The 18,849-nt window shown below is 46.9% G+C and overlaps 1 protein-coding gene across 4 annotated transcripts in view; it reads left to right on the plus strand.

Moving 5' to 3' along the window:
• LOC111251588 (Krueppel-like factor 6) overlaps positions 1-18,849 on the plus strand; it is a 401,643-nt gene that overhangs the window by 272,391 nt on the left and 110,403 nt on the right. The gene's annotated exons all lie outside the window — the stretch shown is intronic.

Genomic DNA, 18,849 nt, shown 5'->3' on the forward strand with positions numbered 1-18,849 from the left:
ACCGACGGCGAACACTGATCCTTTGCTTGCGGCCCATTTGCGTGGCCCGACGATCTCATTTGGAAGTAGAGATCATATTGCTATGATGCAGTGAAGCATCCACCGTAACGGTACCTAGGTGTCCTCCACCCGAGCGCCCGTCGTTGACTCGGCCTTTCTACGGACAAGATGCTAAAAAGCGAAATCCGGACCGAGTTCAAAGCCAAAGAAGACGTTCATGCTATCAAATTTATGGGGCGAGTTTTGCATTCTATCAACTTCCCGCCCCACATCTCCTTTGCTTTTTTTTTTGTTCTCTCTCTAGCATCTCCAGCCGCTCTCCTTCGTTATGGCCCTGAAAGTGATACTGTGGGTTTCAACTGCCAGCCATGGCGAGGGCTATCGGCAGACACTTTCGATGAGGAACACGCCGAAACGAAAGTACAGCGACTCAGCTATCGGTGTCCACCTCCCAGCGATTCGTTGCAGGGCGTGCGTCCCGCGCCCGTGACGCAAGCAAAGTATTGTTCGAGATGACGCGACCACCTCGTAAATTGCCTATTTCACTGCTATTTTATCGGTTCCGTACAACACTGGCACTCAACTAGCAGCACTAAGAAATATTTTAACAAGCTAGCCAAAGCGGGTGTTCCCCTCGCCATTTAGCATTTCTGCAAAGAATCTTGAAAAAGGCCTTGGGAACAAAACGACCTACTATATGGGAAGGGCATTGTGGCCGACTACGCCACCTGGTGTGTGAATGTGAGCGAAAGAAAAACTGTTTTGGAATTGGCAAATATTCTTGGCAATGTCTGTCGTGTTTTGACACACGCCTAGTGAACATGAATGGTTTCCGGCCACAGGAAATCGAGTCGATCTGTGTTGCATCTGTGCGGTCCGACCGCTCACGGCTGTTTAAGGCCTTTTTAAGGTTATAGCTGAACTTGCGATGTCGACACTAAATTTAGCGCTGTTATGAAATGAACAATCTACTGATTTTGTCCGTGGCAGTTTAGCAAGGCGATATTTGTCCAGTTAATCTAATAACTCGCCTTTTATCTCTTTACGTTATTTCTCTTTGTCGTTTGTGTGTGTGTGTGTGTGTGTGTGTGCGTCTACTAGCATCCTCCCTGCAACTTTAAGTTGTCGCTTTAGGAGGTTTACTATGAGGTTTGATACCATAATAGAAATCGATCAGTGGCTGAACGTGCTATCGTTAGATTGGGGCTAGAGATCTACACAATATTATTAAAAATAAATATTACGTTACAGAAACATGACCATGATGACTGCACAAAGAAGGGGGGCGCGATTGGAAGCATATCTCGTAAAAGCGTACGTTTCGAGATGATAATCTTATTGAGATGACAGCAATCGCATATGCACGTGCACGTTTAGTATACGTCGATATGGGTCGGTTCTTAACAGCCGATGCTCACTGGAAACAAAAATTCACTCTGGTTCGGAGCACGTATGATCGATAATTCAACAATAAATTTGGCAATAATCAAGGGGAGATTACAGCATTCTCTGAACTGCCCGTTCAATTTAGATTTATGTCTGATGACAAATCGGTCCGAATATATTGTCCGATGCTTTTGAGCTCCATTCTTGCGGGACCGTCTCAGTCTACGTTCAACAATAATACGGCGCCGACGACGACAACAACCAGGATAACATTTATAGCAAATTCTCGGGCTGTGTGATTTCATCATATCTGATCCTATTACAGAAAGATACAAGTATGATAGAAAACCATCTAGTGCTACTATTGCGTCCCATAGAAAACTTACCAAGAACCCGGTATGCCAGGTTATTTGCCGATAGAAATAAACTGACATTGAACTCTTTGCCACTCCCAGAAGAAGCATACGGTTAGAAGCATTTCTCAGTGCATATGCATATGTTGGAGCATCAAGACCTCTCGTTATACGGATCTATGTACACACAATATGTATTTCTCCGTAGACGAGACCACAAGAAACCTCAATCGCGTAACGCAGCAGTGACGCTGACAAAGAACAGAAGGCAGCGCTAAAACTGGATTGTCTGCCAGGGAACTGTTCCGGCAGAACAGGTGGGAAAATCGGTGCCAGGTTGAGCAGACGTGAGCGACAGGAGCTGGCAGCAAAGGGAAGCCGCAAAAGAAAAGAGAAATTAGGTTGAAAATTGTATTGCGATTTTTCGTTGGAAGCAGTAGTGAAGATGGTCGCGGATCTGCTACCCTCCTGACGACCTAGCCTAGACGACTACAGACCTGGATAGAGACGTGAAGCGGGTGCTCCTGATTCGGGCGAACTTAGGTCCGCTTGAAATTGGTGAAACCTGGCTAACGAAAACCCGGTGAATGTGGGTTGGCGGAGAGAGCTGGGCGGTACCTGTCTTTCAAAAACACGTTCAGCGCCAGGAGCAATGCAGTGCTCCCATTGATTATTCGGATGCCCCTGGGCGGTTCCCACACGTGCCCTCCGTTCAACATGTCCTTTTCCGAAACAGCTATCATTCTTATCACAGCTTTGTCGCCCGTCTTCCGGAAAAGTCTGCATGCTTTTTTTTTTCGCTTTTATTCTCCTTTTCAATGGCGATGTTGTTTGTTCCACCCATAACCTATGTTACTGTTTGCGCCTACGCATTGTACCGTTCGTTTTCGTTGGCTTTTTGTTGTTGTGATGTATGAGCTCAGTTCCTCTTATCTGCGTATATAATCAGCACTAATATATTCAATGTTAGGGTCCACGTTAAAGGTTACAGTAGTTAAAGTTCACGACTTAATGGAAGGCAGACTGACAAGAATCACATTTATTGAACATTTTATCCAGTATATTGTTGTTGTTTTCAATGGTGGCGACAGGAAGAACCGTCACAGCATCATTTTGCGAATTTACCGTATCTTAATATGTATCTTGCTTGATCTAGTCATTTTTTGATCTTTTAGAATATGAACCGTAAACAAAGTAGTGTTTTATGCCATTGTTATGCAAAAGCAGTCGGGCGCAGATAGAATCAGTTTCACACAGTAGCCTTGATAACTTGAGCGTAACCCTTTCGTCCTCAACTTGAGCAGCCTTCGAAATACGGATGCACTCTATGAAAAGGGTCAAATCTGAAAAAATGGCCGCCATGCGAATTCATACCAAACAGCGCGACCAGCCGTCTCATTGGTTTAATAACCTCTGCCCCCAAGCCAATTCGTTGATGGTGTCCTTTGTCCAGACAGAAAAGGTTCATAAAAACCGGTTCTATCAAGTTTTTAGGAAACGCCCTAATTTCGTCATTGGTGGATTGACGTTAGCGGGGAGAGAAGACTAAAAGCCAGCAGCGAGTTAAAACAATGTAGTGAATCGTAAAAGTCCCCGGTTTGTCGGCGCTGCCGCCATCGTCGTCCATAATTAAATGTAGTATGCAGCCATATATTTATCTTGGACGGGTCGAAGGAGAAGCTTCACCGGGGATGAATGCACAGGCTTCTACAGCGATGGGCCAAATCAAAGATGACGTAATGAGCTTTGCAATATTCTCGAACTTCGAACATTTCAACTATGAACGTTCCGAGGAGCTTAATACTTTAACGATTCGCTCATAGGCTGGTTGGCTTGGTCAAAAGCCCTTCGATGCCACCAGGCCTGCAAAACCAGTCCATCTTTTAACCTAGCCTATTTTTACTCTACGATGGGGGCCTGATCCTTGGATGCAAAGGCTAGATGAGTTTGCTCACTTTACGAACGGAGCTGAGTTAAAGAAGGAGGATCGCTTTCGTCGTTGGAGAAGCTGCCGAAGCACCTTGGAGGCGGGAACGCGGTCGCGTTAAGCAAACAAGGAAAGGAAGGCCGCGATATGAATACAGTTTACAACAACGCCAGGAAGGTGAAGAAAGAGAAGGACTACGTTATGCGAGATGTATTTCATATGCAAAACAGCCAACCTGTGTATATATATATATATATGTATATTGTGAATAGTGCGAAAGAGCGTTCGCTGGCGTCCCGTCACTTGGATAGCTTCTTCGTCGCTGGTATTCGGTTGAACGGCGTGCTATGAATTTTCTTTGCCAACTCGTTCTTGTTCTCGCCGCTTCTTTTGCGTCTTCTCATGGAGGAACTGCAGTCACGAGTAGCTAGGTAAGACTGCCCTGACGTCGTCGGCTGCGGGAATACCGGTCGCATAAAAGACACGCGAAAAAAAGAAGACTGCAACCACTCAAGTGTAAACTCGTAAACACGCATCGACACAATATTCCTTTTCGTGCAAAGCTGCCTAGAACGATACAAGGGAAAACGAAGGGAAGAAACAGTTCGGCTTCCTTGCTTTCATGTACCTATGTACGTATGTATGTGGTACACATATGAAGTTGCGCAAACGATTACGTCGATTACGCTTCGTTCCGATGTCATCGGTGTACCCGCCTGACGAAAAAGTAGACGAAATCCCAGCACGAGTACTTGGTCAGTTCATCTTACAATACAGAATATCTATCCACAGATACATTACTATAACGTAACTTTCGTGAACGTTTTGTTGTATGCTTGTTCATATGTGCACCGACGAGCTGCGCAGGTGGCAAGCTATTGCCAGGGAATTGGGCAAGGTGACCGTTCCCGCCTCGTCTACTATGCAGTGCCAGTTGTCGATGGCACATTGAAATTTCGTCAAAAACTGATAATCGAAAGAAGGCTGCCTATACAGCGGAGCCAGCACTAATGCCGGAAACTGATGCAGGTGACTCGTCTGAACTAGTACTGTTATTAAATTTCGCAATACATTTCTATTTTGCTAAGGAACATCGCTACTAGACGCGTGCTGCTAACAGCGGGTGATCGCCAGTGCGCACGCATATGCTGAAGTTCCCTGCTCTAAGAACATCTATAAACTACCGCTTCGTTTATCCTCTCCCGTAGCCTTCACTCTATAATTACTTTACGCGGGAGGTGCGGCCGACCAAACTCTGGCTGGCTATTTAATGGAAGAGTAGATGAAAAAATGAACAGGAAGTTAACTGGTAGACACACATTTGTTCGAAATGGGAGTAAGGGGCGAGATACAGAAGCAGTCCGTACCACATCACGATAACGGGAAGACTAAAAAGTTTCTGCATGCCACAAACCCCCCACAAATCCCGAGATTCGTGAGAGTAGACGACCGCAGCGCGGCACCCATAGTTAAGTCAACACTGCGTCATGGAAGACTAGGTCGCGTCCAGAACGGCTTCTATATTCATGGCGATGCCACTGGACATCGGGGAATGTTTGATGGGCTACTAGTAGCGAACAGTTGTACTTTTGTTGTGCCGTTTGTCTCACTAGCGTTTCTTCTTATTTTGTAGTTGCTATATGTACTTATTATATACTAGTTGTAGCAGGCTTATAGAGGGTAGTTCTTCCGTAGTTCAGAACCTCCATACTGTGCGCTACGTTTTGGTAGAAAAGCAGAGATGAAAGAAAAAATACTAGTCTTATATTATTCACGCAGTTTTGCGATTACATTCGGCACCATCTTAAAAGAAATGGATAGAATGTGCCCTGTTCTTGGCACGTCTCGCATTGTTTACGAACGTGTTTGCTTGTTTCCTTCTCCAGTCTATTTAGAAGCAGCTGGATAGCAGATGGCCGGTGCAGAATGGAACCATAGCATTATTCTCTGTTCGATAGCGGCCGGTGTTGTTGAGTCTCATTGATTTCAAGAGGCATGAAGCGTAAAGGGATCCGACCACCTGCAGCCAACGTAACCGCAGCCCACTAACTTCTAGGCTATTTCCACTCTTATTATTATTTCCCCTACTCTAGACAGTATCTTTTTTCCCTTCATCCGTTGCCCAACTCATTCATAGATGTTTGCGTCGCTTTATTTCTTTTATCAAAAGGAAAACTGACTGCTATAGATATAAAGACATGTACATCTCTTTCGCTCTCTCTCTCTCTTTATATATATATATATATATATATGTATATATGGACGACGTGTAATGTGTAGAGCTGGTTCCAAGAAGTGTTAACTTGTTTCTCCACATGTTCCATTCACATGTATTCCTTGCAGCCTAGTTGCCCCTCCACGCCGCTGCAGTAGTACTTTCATATAGATGCACACATACTTCGCTACACGAACACATATCCATCCTCAGTTACTGACAGCAGTGGCAGCGGCACCTGATAGCAATTCTCTTTAATGCTGCCACAGCCCCCTCTGCTGTTGCCACCGATAGGCTTTTGCCTTTTGGTGTTGCTGCGACGACTGCTGCTGTTATCGAGCGAGGCCAACCAACAAAGGGCCAAGCAGGCCAACCGCACAGCAACGGCTTCGATGAGGCTAGGTAGAGCCTCAATGAAGGGCAACGGTTGCGAAAGCTTAGGAGAAAACAGAAGCCATAGATAGATGCAGAGTACGAAGAATGCGTTACACGAAAAAGCATGGAGAACATCGATACATAGCAATAAGGCGACGCAAAACAAAGGGCAATGTATCGCTGTAGTAATAGCGATGTTTATTGGGAAAAGGGAGCGGCGCACAGAAAGAAGAGGTCCCACATGCAGCAGAAGCTGCGGCCAGAAGTGAGTCGTGTAGACGCGCGACGTAGCGATTGTCAGAGACTCTAAATACGAGGAACTAGATACAGGAGAAGCAAAAATAACCTTAGTCGTTGGTAAGCGAATCGACAAGACGCTCGGCGCAGGCAAACGGGCAAGGAAACAAACTTAAAGAGGCGGTAAGTCAGCGTGTAGAGCTGATAGAAAAGGGCGGAAAAACAAAGGCAAAAAAATATCAAAATCGAGAAAATCGATGGGGGAATTAAAGGGAGCAAGAAGAAAGCAAGGATGAAAAGAAGGGGGCTCAAAAACATCTGTGACGCAGGCGAAGACGAGGAGGCAACTTGGAGCGGACGCCAATAACAGGCGAATAAATACGATCTGTAGGCCGGTCACCGCTTGACAGATTGACAAAGCGGCGGAGACTCGCTCTTCGTCAGCCGACGCAGCTCATGAAACCGTTGTGCTGTTCAGGAAAAGGAATGCAGGTAGGCAAATGCGGGTTTAGATCTGCTGTTGGAGAACCTAACGGCGAACCTGGCGGACGTCTTTAATCTTAAAGGGTGTTTGCTGAGTCAGTCTCGATTTGACTTTTAGTTTAAACGAACCGTCGACGAAATAGAGAACCTGATCAATCTTGCGATGAGCTGACAAATAGGTTTTGGCTAACCTTTTCCTAATGCATGCCGTAGACGTTTTCGAGGCGCCTATATTCGGTGATGTTTGAGGCGACCCCACAGACGCAGACTGAAGAAAAGTACGAAATATGACATCTATATCAGATGCGGCGCAAAGCGGGGAACAGATCTCAATTGCCGTTTCCATACTGATTGTGATCCGATTTGATAACAGGAAAAGCACTGTAATGTTTTGATACAAAAAATTGAATTATGCTGTCTCCATGCCTGTGATGAAAGTTGAAATAAACTCAATTCGAAGTAAAAACAAAATACTCCCTTTAATCGGGTACTTTTTACTTCATTTGATAATCATGCAATTGCCGTTTCTGTTACTCCAGGTCGATAGGCCTGAGCAGTTTCCCACTGGCTTATTGTCAACATCATCATCAGCGATCACTCTGGTTACTCGACTGATTTAGAACGAACGCACAAAAACGCGAACCCATAGTCAATCGAATTGTACGCTGAAAAGGGCAATTTTTATCCTGAGTCCTTCTGCTGCTAGGGCTAGTGTTTCGATTATTATCTTTTTACGTTCGTCCACCCTGACCATTGCTATAAGTGTCAGAGTGCCATTGCCGCCGCTGTTTCTACTGTTTCCACTGCTAGGAGAGTAATTACTTATGTCGACAACTCCTCAGAGATCGATTGCAAGCTAGACAAGGCGAACGTAATGCTGGCTTCATCCGCTTACTCGTTTGCCTCCTGGCTCTGGATCTGGAAAGAACGCGCGCTCACGCCAGTTTCAACGACTCAACAGAACAGCAAAACACCTTTGATTCTCGCAAAATTGAATAAGGGGCCGAGGAAGGTGGACAGAGAGGGAACGAAAACGGCGGCGCTTATTCGGTGGGTTTTAGAGTCGACTAGGCAATAGCAGCAGCAGCAGCAACAGTCAAGCTCCCATTTTTAAGCTCTCCACTTGGCTGCCGGCCGAATTTTCCCGACCCGCACAACGCCGCTTGATGACCACGGTTCGCACGGAACAAAGAAAATAAACCGAGACAGACAGCTAAGAGCCTGAATTATGGGACCATAGACGTTTATTGGGGCCGACTGCCACGAAGCAATTCACTGTCAGAAGACCTCTTTCACTTATGCGACGAGATAATATATACGATTTACGATTATGTATATATATGCTAGTACATATATGTCTTGCATCGGTTTCACGGATTACGCTTCATATTGAAGAGCATGTGCTGCTGACAAAGTTATATTACTTGTTCGCCTTAGACGTGACTCGACATTGGCGTGCTCACCAGCACTTTAGCCCCTTGGAATCGCGACCACCACTGGTGCTCAAAGGTGAAAAGAGCATACGATTTATGTACACATACACACAGACTTTTAGCGACATACACATAGACCCAAAGAGATATACATACAAATTATCTAGAAGCAAAGAAAAGTTCTTGCAAATCTGCCCAACCCTCTACTATCACCTCTATTGAAGGCTGCTATTCAAATGAGGTCGACGTTCGCCCCATTTGCAAAGGACAGGAACAGGAGCGTTTTGTGAAACCAGAAGAATCTGAAGAATCGGAGTCATGAGCTGCCGTTAGAGCCACATCCACTACACCGGCTACTGCCCCCCTGTTGGAACCACCAAAGTTCAAATGGCGATTGACCTGATCGGACTGCTCGCATCAGGTTGGGCGCTGGTGCCTCTTCTTTTTTTTACAATGTATGTATGTGTGGTAACTTTTAGGTTCTATCCAGGCTTAGGAAGAGAACGTGGCTGTTAGATCGCTAGTTATCAGTAGCACGGCGAGTCCACGCAGCTGACGGGGGCACACTTTGTTCAAGATAGCCTGCACTGACTGTTCAAGTAGCCCGGTTTCTTCGTCCCCGCGACCTCCACCTCCTTGTCTTCCCACTTTTATGTTGTCGGGTCGAACCAGCTTGCTTTTAACAGCACAGAGGCGGGTGGTCATTACATTTCCATTTGTCCTGGTAGGTTCTGCTCGAGCATGTCGGCGCTCGTCTGACCAGCCTTCTCGGCTTTGCCCACTGCTTCTATCCTAACACTTGTGGAGAAGGTTAGTCTGTTTCGGCTTCGCACAGTTTGCGCAGCTTCTTCTATCTAGACCTGTCGGACTGGTGACCTGCGACCCATTTTGCTCTTCGCTGTTTCAGCTCCCTTAGTCAGCTAGGATCCATAGGCCGCGGCTTTAAGTCGTCTTTGCCTAATATTATCCCCATGTGACATCAACCGTGCTGTCTAGCTGTCTCTCTACCACAGCGCTGTAGTGAAGACCGCTACCTTTTTGCCTTCATGGACAACATGAACTTGTGGAGTTGACCCTACACACACCTATACGTATATATTCGTATAATGTCCTTTACCATTACAATTGATACTGGAAAACCTGTATCGCAAGCTTTAGGCTAGGACAAAATCGTATTCGATCGTTCATGACCTCGACCGGCACTTCCCCTTTTTTTCCTTTGCGTCTTCTACTTTTGTTCGTATTGGATTCCATCCACCGAAATCCTTCTGGTCAATTTTTCCCAGCTGGCCAGCAACCAGGATTATATACAGAGTCTTGTCCGTCTTCGGGCTAATCCAAAGATCTAAGTCAGACATCGCTCGTTGATGTTTTCATGCTGGAATGCAGGGCAGAAGGCGATAGAGAACGTCGTGGTTGTGGCGGCATTGCTACTGCCGGCGGTGAAAATATTCAGATGTCGCCGTTATTAGCATACGGTGAAAACGTACGAGAGACCGGACGCGCTGATTAGTACGGCGTGCTATACTGCCATGAGTCGGGACGGCTTCTCCTGCAGCCTAAAACCGATTCCAAAGGAAAAATGAAGCCCTGAATCATCATCTACTGCTCTTGCAGCTTCTACAGCCGAGGCATTATAACCATTGCTATTACTGAGACGATAGTTCATCCATCTGTCTATTTATTTAATCTGCCATCTGCCCTGACTCTAAAAGAATCTTTTATTCCTCGGATTTGTCGCGTTGTTTTGTCTTGTCAAGTGGATGCAATCCCTATGGTAAGCTAACGTCAACTGTCCCGTGGCGTGCAGTCGTCACTATTAGTTCATGATGAAAGCGGACGAGACGGGAAGAAAGGAAGAAGCAGTTTTGGCTTTATCATCATTGAATCTTCTCATTCGCCAAGAACGACTGAGGAACGGGTGATCAGACCTGAGAGACGTACATAAAGCAAGTACTGAGGTCGGGATGCCTCGAAGCTGTATCCAGCGGTCGTACTAGCAGCAGCAGACCTAAGACCACATTACCGCCGCAACCATTATCGATGAAATCTGAATATGAAGAGGATGAACGAGACTGAATAGTGTTAACGCATAACGCCAAAGCAAAAGTATATGTTACGGAAATAGGACAGCATAGCGTATGCGAGAACTAACTGTATTGTAAAAAGAGAGATTGAAAAAGGTTTAGAACAAATTTGTTAAGCAAAATTTTTGGATAGAGGAAAAAATCGTGAATCAAGTACCATTTGTCAATTACAGCCCCCTAAAGGATAGATAGGTAAACGTCCGTTTACTCTTAAATCTTGTAAAACGATGACGCTTTAATAGTATTACTATAATCTGTTGCGAAAAAAAGGTCTACAAAGAGTCGTCTGTATTTAGGGCGTTCGGTCTTTCCTTCACCCTGTTGCTTCATCCCTCCCCCCCCCCCTCGAAGTACGGCTTAGTATTGGAATCGACGGAGGGCCCACCTCTCACACTGACGACGACATAAACAACTCGATCCAATGGCAGCAGCAAAAGTAGCAGTAGTCCCCTGGGGATCGATTTACACAGCAACGACAGCGTGCAACGGCAGTTCGTCAAACAGGAACAGGTTCCCTAGAAGTAGACGAAAATCCCAGCCTTCCCCCTCATCATGGACAGTCATCGTAAGGCTGAAAACGGTTTAGCGAGGTAAGAGATGACGAATTGCCACCGCCACCATCTTCAATTAACAGGAACGCGTCGTGGCCATCGTCGATGAGGTGCACTTTGCATTCAAAAGCCGCTCCGGTCGGTACGCCTTTAAGTCGAAAGGCAATAAACAGGATGAACAACAACACGATAGAGTACTTTCTCCGCAGCTGGCGTGACCACGGTTTCATGTTGGACTTTGCCTAGGCCGCAATACAATGCTTTCTATATAAGTTAACGCAGCTGAGTACTATGCCAAAAGGGCACTGAAGCTGATGCAAATGAATCTCAAAGCAAATTAAAATCAGAAAAAGACGAAAGGAAGGATAACACAACGACGGGTTGGACACACGACACATAAATAGATGCACAGTTGCTTATCGCTTTATGCGTGTATTAATTACTAATTGGATTTCATATAATTAGACAACCTATTGTTGTGATTCTCGCATTAAAACACGAGGGTCTACTTATTCACGTAGCTGCCGTAATCAGCGCTAAGTAATCCTGGCAAAACAGACAATGAATAATGCCCTTTGGGTGTTAGTTACTGCGCGGTATGATCTAGCACTCGAAAAGAAAAGGGGGCTCTCTGTACGAGAACATGATTGAATCGTTTGAAAGGATTCACAATGTTACTCGTTAGCGTTTCATTTTGCCACGGAGAGCAGTGGCTTACATTGAAAACTAATAATGAACTCCGGATATGGGCCGCGATCATGGTAACCGCAAAGGCCTCGAGATGGGTGCCACATATTTTAAACATCATTAAAAGATAGATTCGATATACTTATGAAATAACCTCGCAAACATATATATCCAGCAAGATTGCGCTTTAATGAAATAGCATATGCGTCAACGCACAATAAGAATGAGCTCGAGCACTCTGATCTGCGGAGTAATCGTGAGCCAGGAAAGCAGAAAAAGGCGGCTGACAATCATACTGTTATTGTGTTCTTCTAATATTGTACGCGTATTTTAGTGATCCATTGGCCAACGGAAGTAGAAGCCAGCAGGGGGCACATAAGGGCGGAGAAGGAGTGGAGAGACATAGGGCTTCAACATGTCCGAAGAGGCCTTACTCTCTACCCCAGTACTCCGTTCAGCGGTCCTTTTCCCCTTCATAAACCTCGCTGTTCGTGCGAAGGCCTTAGGAGAAGATTAATAGGCCCGTTTTATTGCATAACAAATGGACCCCCCACACATTTTCTTTCTCTCTTACTTCCCCTTTTCTCGCGTTTTCTCAGTCGCCCACGGAAAATAGCGAGTGGCTCAACTCGTCCATAATATGGCAAAGGAGTTGCTGCGCAATGGCTCACCCCTTTCGCTGCGGGACTGCCAGACGTGCCGAAACGAGCGCTGCATTCCTCAATAACGGTCAGGCTGACACTAAGTCCTGATCATGGTTCGGGGGAAGCCAGTGCAATGGTGGTCGGACCGACTAGCCGTTTAGGCGGATGACGGCATAGACAAAAATGGGTGACTCCAGTAAGGTCTCTTCTGAAAAGGATATATGGGAATTGATTTCAAAGGCGCTCGACGAGATCGGTTTTTTCAGTTAGAGATTAGACAACGCTGAACCGTCCTTAATGCTTAGCTCTTCTCCTCGTAAACCGAAGCGACAAAAGTCATTTCAGATGGAGGTTGAAATAGCGAACTTCCAGACATTCTAAATCGTTCATATATATTCCAGAGTTAACATACTACCGACTGTCATTAAATTGTTCAACATAACTGCTGTTTTATCAAAGAAACTACTGTTAAATGAGACGTGAACCGTTTCTAACTGAAATTCAAATGGAATTAGACGAATGGAAGCGGATCACTGATCAAAGCTAGGTTACTGCTTTTAGGTGCGAAAGTAATCATTTACGTTGTGGTCTAACTTTTGCTATACTCACACCATCTTAGTTAGATAACTTTAATGATTACGGGGGGCTTCGTTGTTATCCGTTTTAATATCAGTTTTCACTTCTTACGAAGACCCATAGAACTACAACGACGATCGCTAGTGCTATTACTACAACTACCCTAGTTATAACGCAGTCAGTGATGGTGGTGCAAGATCATTTCGGATGGTGGTTTTGACAGCTAGCGAAGCCAGCAGTTTCAAGCTGCCAAACTAATGCCAGTGCCCCTTTCCTTCTCTGGAAAAGTGCTTAGCATGGAGCTAGTGTAAGAAGAGTCTCGAGGGGCAATGTTGATTTATATAGCGTAGTGACACCTTCGTTGCTGTTGGGCCTCTAACGCGCCCACCACCGTCATACCGCCGTCGTTGCTGCTTGAGTCCCTGACACTCTCATTCTCTCACCAATACTCCTTCTTAGCCCTTCCAAGACTAGCCCACTCGAAGGCTCCTAGCCGTAACCCCTGGCCCAAGCTTCAACTGCTTCATAACACTGGCAACTATGACTTGCTCACAAACAGCTCGCGTGTATGCAGAGTGCCTCATCTCACCGGCAGTGGCGTGCGAAGTCGGCCAAGGCGAGTCTTATTTCACTGCAAAACTGTAGAGGGCCCAGCCCTCGTTGGCGGCTGGCAACGGAGACGATAGCCAGGGCGGCTACAGTAACAGTGCGAAAGTGTGAATCGCGTAGCATTTTTCGGCAACTTACCACGTTGTCGTTGTCATCGCCGTCGTCGTCGCCGCCGCCATCACCGCCATCATCATCCTGAAAGCTGAGCTCGCTTGAAGTGGTTGAGCGGACGAGCAACATAGACATGTAAAATGCGAGCGAGCTAAAGCAGTTCCGGCTTTTGCCGCAGGCTTCACTCATAGACTGACGAAACGCACCATTCTGCGCTGTTGGTTGGCGCTTTCACATTGTGCCCGGTCGACATAAGGGATAATCTAGCACGAAAATGATGTACCGATGTCAATGTTGTTAAAATCACACAGGTCGTGAACTTACGTGGGGTAAGCATCAATGAGCAGGCGAGTTAGCGAAACGTTTGGGGGCAGTTGGAGACCAAGGGAAATAACAAATGACGGAGGCAAGCGAAGATGAGTTAGAGAGTATGGCTTGCTAGTTGTGCTTACCACGTCCAGGGATTTGATATAAAGGTGTTTGTGTGCCCCTGTGTGTGTTTGAGTCGAAAATGCGTTTAAGTTGTACTTTTACAACGCCAGTCGCCTTACTGTCGACAATGTGCAGGACGTCTGCACAGGAAATAGTTATTGGACAGTCATTTTAGGGCCTTTATTTTTCTGCGTACAACCTAGCAGTAGGATGATAGTAATAATAATAATTATAATTATAATAGTGAGATGATACAGGTTATAGTGGTTCTATATTTCAAGGCCAGTCTTCCAGTGTTCACACATCTTGAAAAGCTTTCTAGTATGTATTTGCGTGAACTTCTAAAGCAAACGTCAAGTTAACTTAGTTTTTTTTCTTGTATAAAGTCGTCATATCGAAATATGACTGCTGATGGAGATGGCAGTGATAGGGAGGACGGTATTCCGCCAGGATCTAAATTCAACTGTCGACAATTCAAAGCTCAATTGCGGAGTGCGAATCTTTTTCGCCTGGCAATTTCGACTTCTACGGATTCTCTCGCTACCAGTGATGCTGCTGTGGGCTTCTTTGACTTTCGAATGAAGCGGCGCGGGAAGTTCGCGGAAAATAACGGGATGGGTCAGTGTTTTTTCTTTCTGGACGCGGGCTCGATGCTAGCGCTGGCGGAATGGCAGACGTACGCACACTGCTCTCTGTAAACGGTGCAGGACCACGGCCGCAGACAACTATCTAGCCAGTCGGCCACCCACACATACGACTGGAACACTTTTCGAATTGGATAATTAAATTCTCTTTTGCAACGGCCGCATCAGCAGCAACAACGACGAGAAGGGCGGGGGCAACGGACGGGTGCTGCGAAACGGAGTCGCCACTTTTGCTCGAGGGTGCTACTGGCAGAAGCAGCATCGGCAGCAGTAGTAGCCGCGGCGCAGCTATGGACGGAGAAGGCCCCCCGCACTTTTATTCGGCCAAGGCAGAGGACGCGCCAGAAGCGGGCAAGCAGGCGGGCGGGCGGGCGGGCGGAAACGATCTAACAAAAGATTTGCCCGCGGGCAACGCCGCTTTGTGCTTTGCTGCTTCTGCTGTCTTTTTCGCCTGACGGTGCTATTACTAGGTCTGCTGCAAACGGGTGCTAGGGATCTGCAGTACAATGTGATGGCATAGTGGTATCAGAGTGGGGCTTTAGTGGCAATAGTGGTAATACAAGTAGCGGGATATAAAGCCGGCGTCGTGGGCGATACCACGGACCAAACACCATGTGATCAAGGTCTAGTCAATACCGCGAGATAGTAAGTAAGGCGGTAAGGTGGCGATGGCAAAGGACCCAACCCCAGCAGGCAGCAAGCCAGTCAGCTAGCTAGGAATACGGATCAGAAGAGCCGCTAGTGACTGGACGACCTGGCTTGGGTGTATCATTCATCAATGATATTGGATTTCATCAACTGCCAACAACTCAACTTGTTTCTACTGGCGTAGCGGTCTCACTAACACGCTGTGTTTCATAACCCAACGTTACAAGTCTCCACTTCGCTTCTATTCTTTCTTCCTACCGGCTGTAGCCCCATGCACCATGAACCAGTTTCTATGAGTCCAAGGAATCCAGTAATAATAATTAGCTATAGTACGACTGCTAGATACTACAGTTCAGAATCGTACGTAGGCACATTTCGTTGTAAGCTGGGCTAAAACTCGACATATTTTTAGTAATAGTAACGGTAGCGATGTAACGTTTTGTCCTGTAAAGTCAGATGTAACGTTTGATGCCGGGTTAGGACGTAGGACTCAAGCCATTTTAATTCTTAGCGACGCTGGTCCACCAACACTGTGGCCGCATTCGATAAAATAAATAGAGTAAACGCATTTTGTCGCATGGCGCAGCGCGGCAGCTCTGATGTTCAGCGATACTGCACTAAGCAAGTAGTCAACTAGAAAGTGAAAAGAACCTGTATGGCAGCTTGCCCATGCGCTATAAAGAGTAAACATCGAAAACTTCACCAACGACGAAACATTTCGTGTTCGTAAGGTACTTGCTAGTGCTGCAGCAGCAGTATTGGGGTTACAAGGAGGCAATGGGTGTTACGGTCCGTCCACCATTAGCACCATTGCCGCCATTACCCCTGCTTCCGACGTCATCTCGGATCCTGCTGGCTTTGTCGGCCCAGCACGACTGGACATTCCATAAATGGCATTTCGCGGTTGCCTCTCTCCCTTCTCCTCTTATTCCCGTGAAGTCTGCTGCTGCTGATGAGGATGATTCTCGAACTCTAGTTGCCATCGTTCGAACTCCTACTTGAGCTGCCGCTAGTTGGGCTGGACAAGCGTAATGCGGGTAACAGCGCAACGGTAGTTGTACCAGCAGAAACGCCTATGAAGGTAAGTACATCAAGTTTACGACAGGGCCAAGATGGTGGTTGTATCTCGTGCTGCTGCTGCTTCTACTAACAGTCGGCTTCAGCAGCAGCTGCAGTCGGCGTTCCCGTCGGCCATGAATGCTTACGTAACCGAGCGACGCACATCCGAGGACAGCTGCTCGCCTGCTCGCCGCAGCGATAGCGCTGGTGGGAGCAGTGGTTCCTATGCTACACTTGTTTGGTTTGTAATGCATTTGCTCGAACCCCAGTTCATGAGCGAGATCGCTACGAAGAGGGCGCCCGCGTCGCTATTTTGCTGTGTTTAATGCTGTGCTGACTGGTGAGTGGATGAAAGCTAGTAAGAAATTAACTCAGCTCGTTAACACCCTGGCTGAGCAAAAACAGTGGCTTTGACTCAGAGGCTGTCGGCTACGCCACACAAACGTCGAAGGAGGCTGCGGTGCCCAAGCTCAACGTGACAGACTCAACCAACAATGTGGGTTGATGCCTAGAAATGACTGGGAAAGAGAAAGGGGAACCGGGAAGGAGAAGAAACTACAAAAGTTTCCCTGTCCTTTTTCGTCCTGACAGGCTGGCTACAGAGCCGACCGCGCGCCTGCTTACCCGCCGTATAACAACACCACGGGCCCCAATTTCTCCTGTAGACTCACAGACGCAGGCATATGGGAAAATTCCAAGCGGCGGTAGCGAGGCAAGCCGCGGTAGGAGAGGTCTTCTCGTGGAGAACTGCTTGGCGTCGACGACACCGACAATGAAAGGAAGTGACGGCAGAGGACGACCAGTCTCCGATATCCGGGCAACGAAAGAGCACGCAGCGTTAGGAGCAATGGCAGTGTTCATGTTGGCTGGTGGGTGTGCACGTGTGGTTTGTCGGAAGACAAAATGCATAAGAAGAATACTTAATTCTCGTTTGCCTTGGCTCGGGCTAGCAGTGAGGCCTTGTTCCTGCTTGAGCCCTTCTCCTGCTCCGAGAGCCTCCAACCCCGCTCTAGTCCATTCCTTTGTACACTTGCACATCAACCTTCTCGTGCCTCACCAGCGACGTTCCCTTTTTAGTCGAACCTCCGACTGACTTAATGCTACCATTACTGCAAGTACTACGGCACGTTGCCACGCACCAAAGCCGGACGACTGCCTCGGTATGCGGAAACGCACGCTTTGGTAAGAAAAGGAAGCGTTTCGTTGGATCGCGACGAGCAGGCGCTCAGTAAAGGGGAAGCGACAGGAAAGCGAGTTGCTGTCAAAAGGCGGCAAGACAAAAGATTATTTATGGAATAGCTAGCGCCCTGCTAACTTGCTCTGTATTGCCATTGTTGCTGCTGTTGCTGATTGTAATTTATAAGGCAATGCTTTACTCGTTTTCTTTTTCTTTCGTTTTGCCCCTCCCTTATTCTTTGGAACGGGAGTTCTTTTTAGCTGGGCGCAAGGTGTGTGCGTAGTTCCCTGAAATAGCAGTAGCTAACCAGCGTCTGCTTTGTTGCTCGCTGCTGTTGGCCGACACAGTGGAGCAGAGTGCAACGTAGCACACCAGGGAGCACCAGAGTGTTCCGACGATCGTATACAAGTAACGGATAGCGACCTCCCATGAGTGCACAGTTTTTCTTCGTCGCTGAGCTGAAAAGCAGGAAAAAGGGCAGGCAGGCAAGCAAGCAGATGGAAGCGGGAAGCTCTATGTGGCAACGGTAGCAGAAAAGCTCAAAAGTTTATTTATCTTGATGGTGTGCAAATGTTGGCTCTCCGACTACCGTCATGCGGCGAAGTCATCCTGACAATCCGGCATCCTGATACCGGCATGGCGACAGCAGTAAGAGCGACGGGACTCAGAAGCCAGCCAACTCTTTGTTCACGCGTTCCCTTTTGCCTGTCGCATGCCTGCAAATATTTTGCCCGAATTGGCAAGTTGTGATTCGGCCTCTAAACAGTGCCATACGCGCAAACAGGCTGAAGAAGTCAACCTTGTCCATCACCGGAAAATTGTATGTTCACGAGACACCTTATTCGGTTGTGCCGAAACCACATAGTACTTTTTTGCCGCTTCAAGACCGCATAACATAATAAACGTTTACGGTCGAGCATTGATCGGGGGATCTTAGCATCGAGCACTTGCTGAACGTTTACGTGTCGCTCTGCTCGTCACTGCGTGTCATAGTTACACGATTGGACGATACGATATTTGGAATTTTGCATGTATGATATTGTACGGTATATATTATCGGCGAGACCTGATCCTGCAGTTTCTAAATATAGTCGAAATTGTGAAGTCTCCAACTCTGTTTCGTACGGTAGTATCACGTGTATGGACGTCTGGTTCAACCAAATTTTCGTTTGGCTGATCATTATCACAGATGGCTGCATTCGGAATCCATAAACA

The sequence above is a fragment of the Varroa destructor genome, unplaced genomic scaffold (assembly GCF_002443255.2).
Source record: "Varroa destructor unplaced genomic scaffold, Vdes_3.0 BEIS01000005.1, whole genome shotgun sequence".
NCBI classification, from domain to species: domain Eukaryota; kingdom Metazoa; phylum Arthropoda; class Arachnida; order Mesostigmata; family Varroidae; genus Varroa; species Varroa destructor.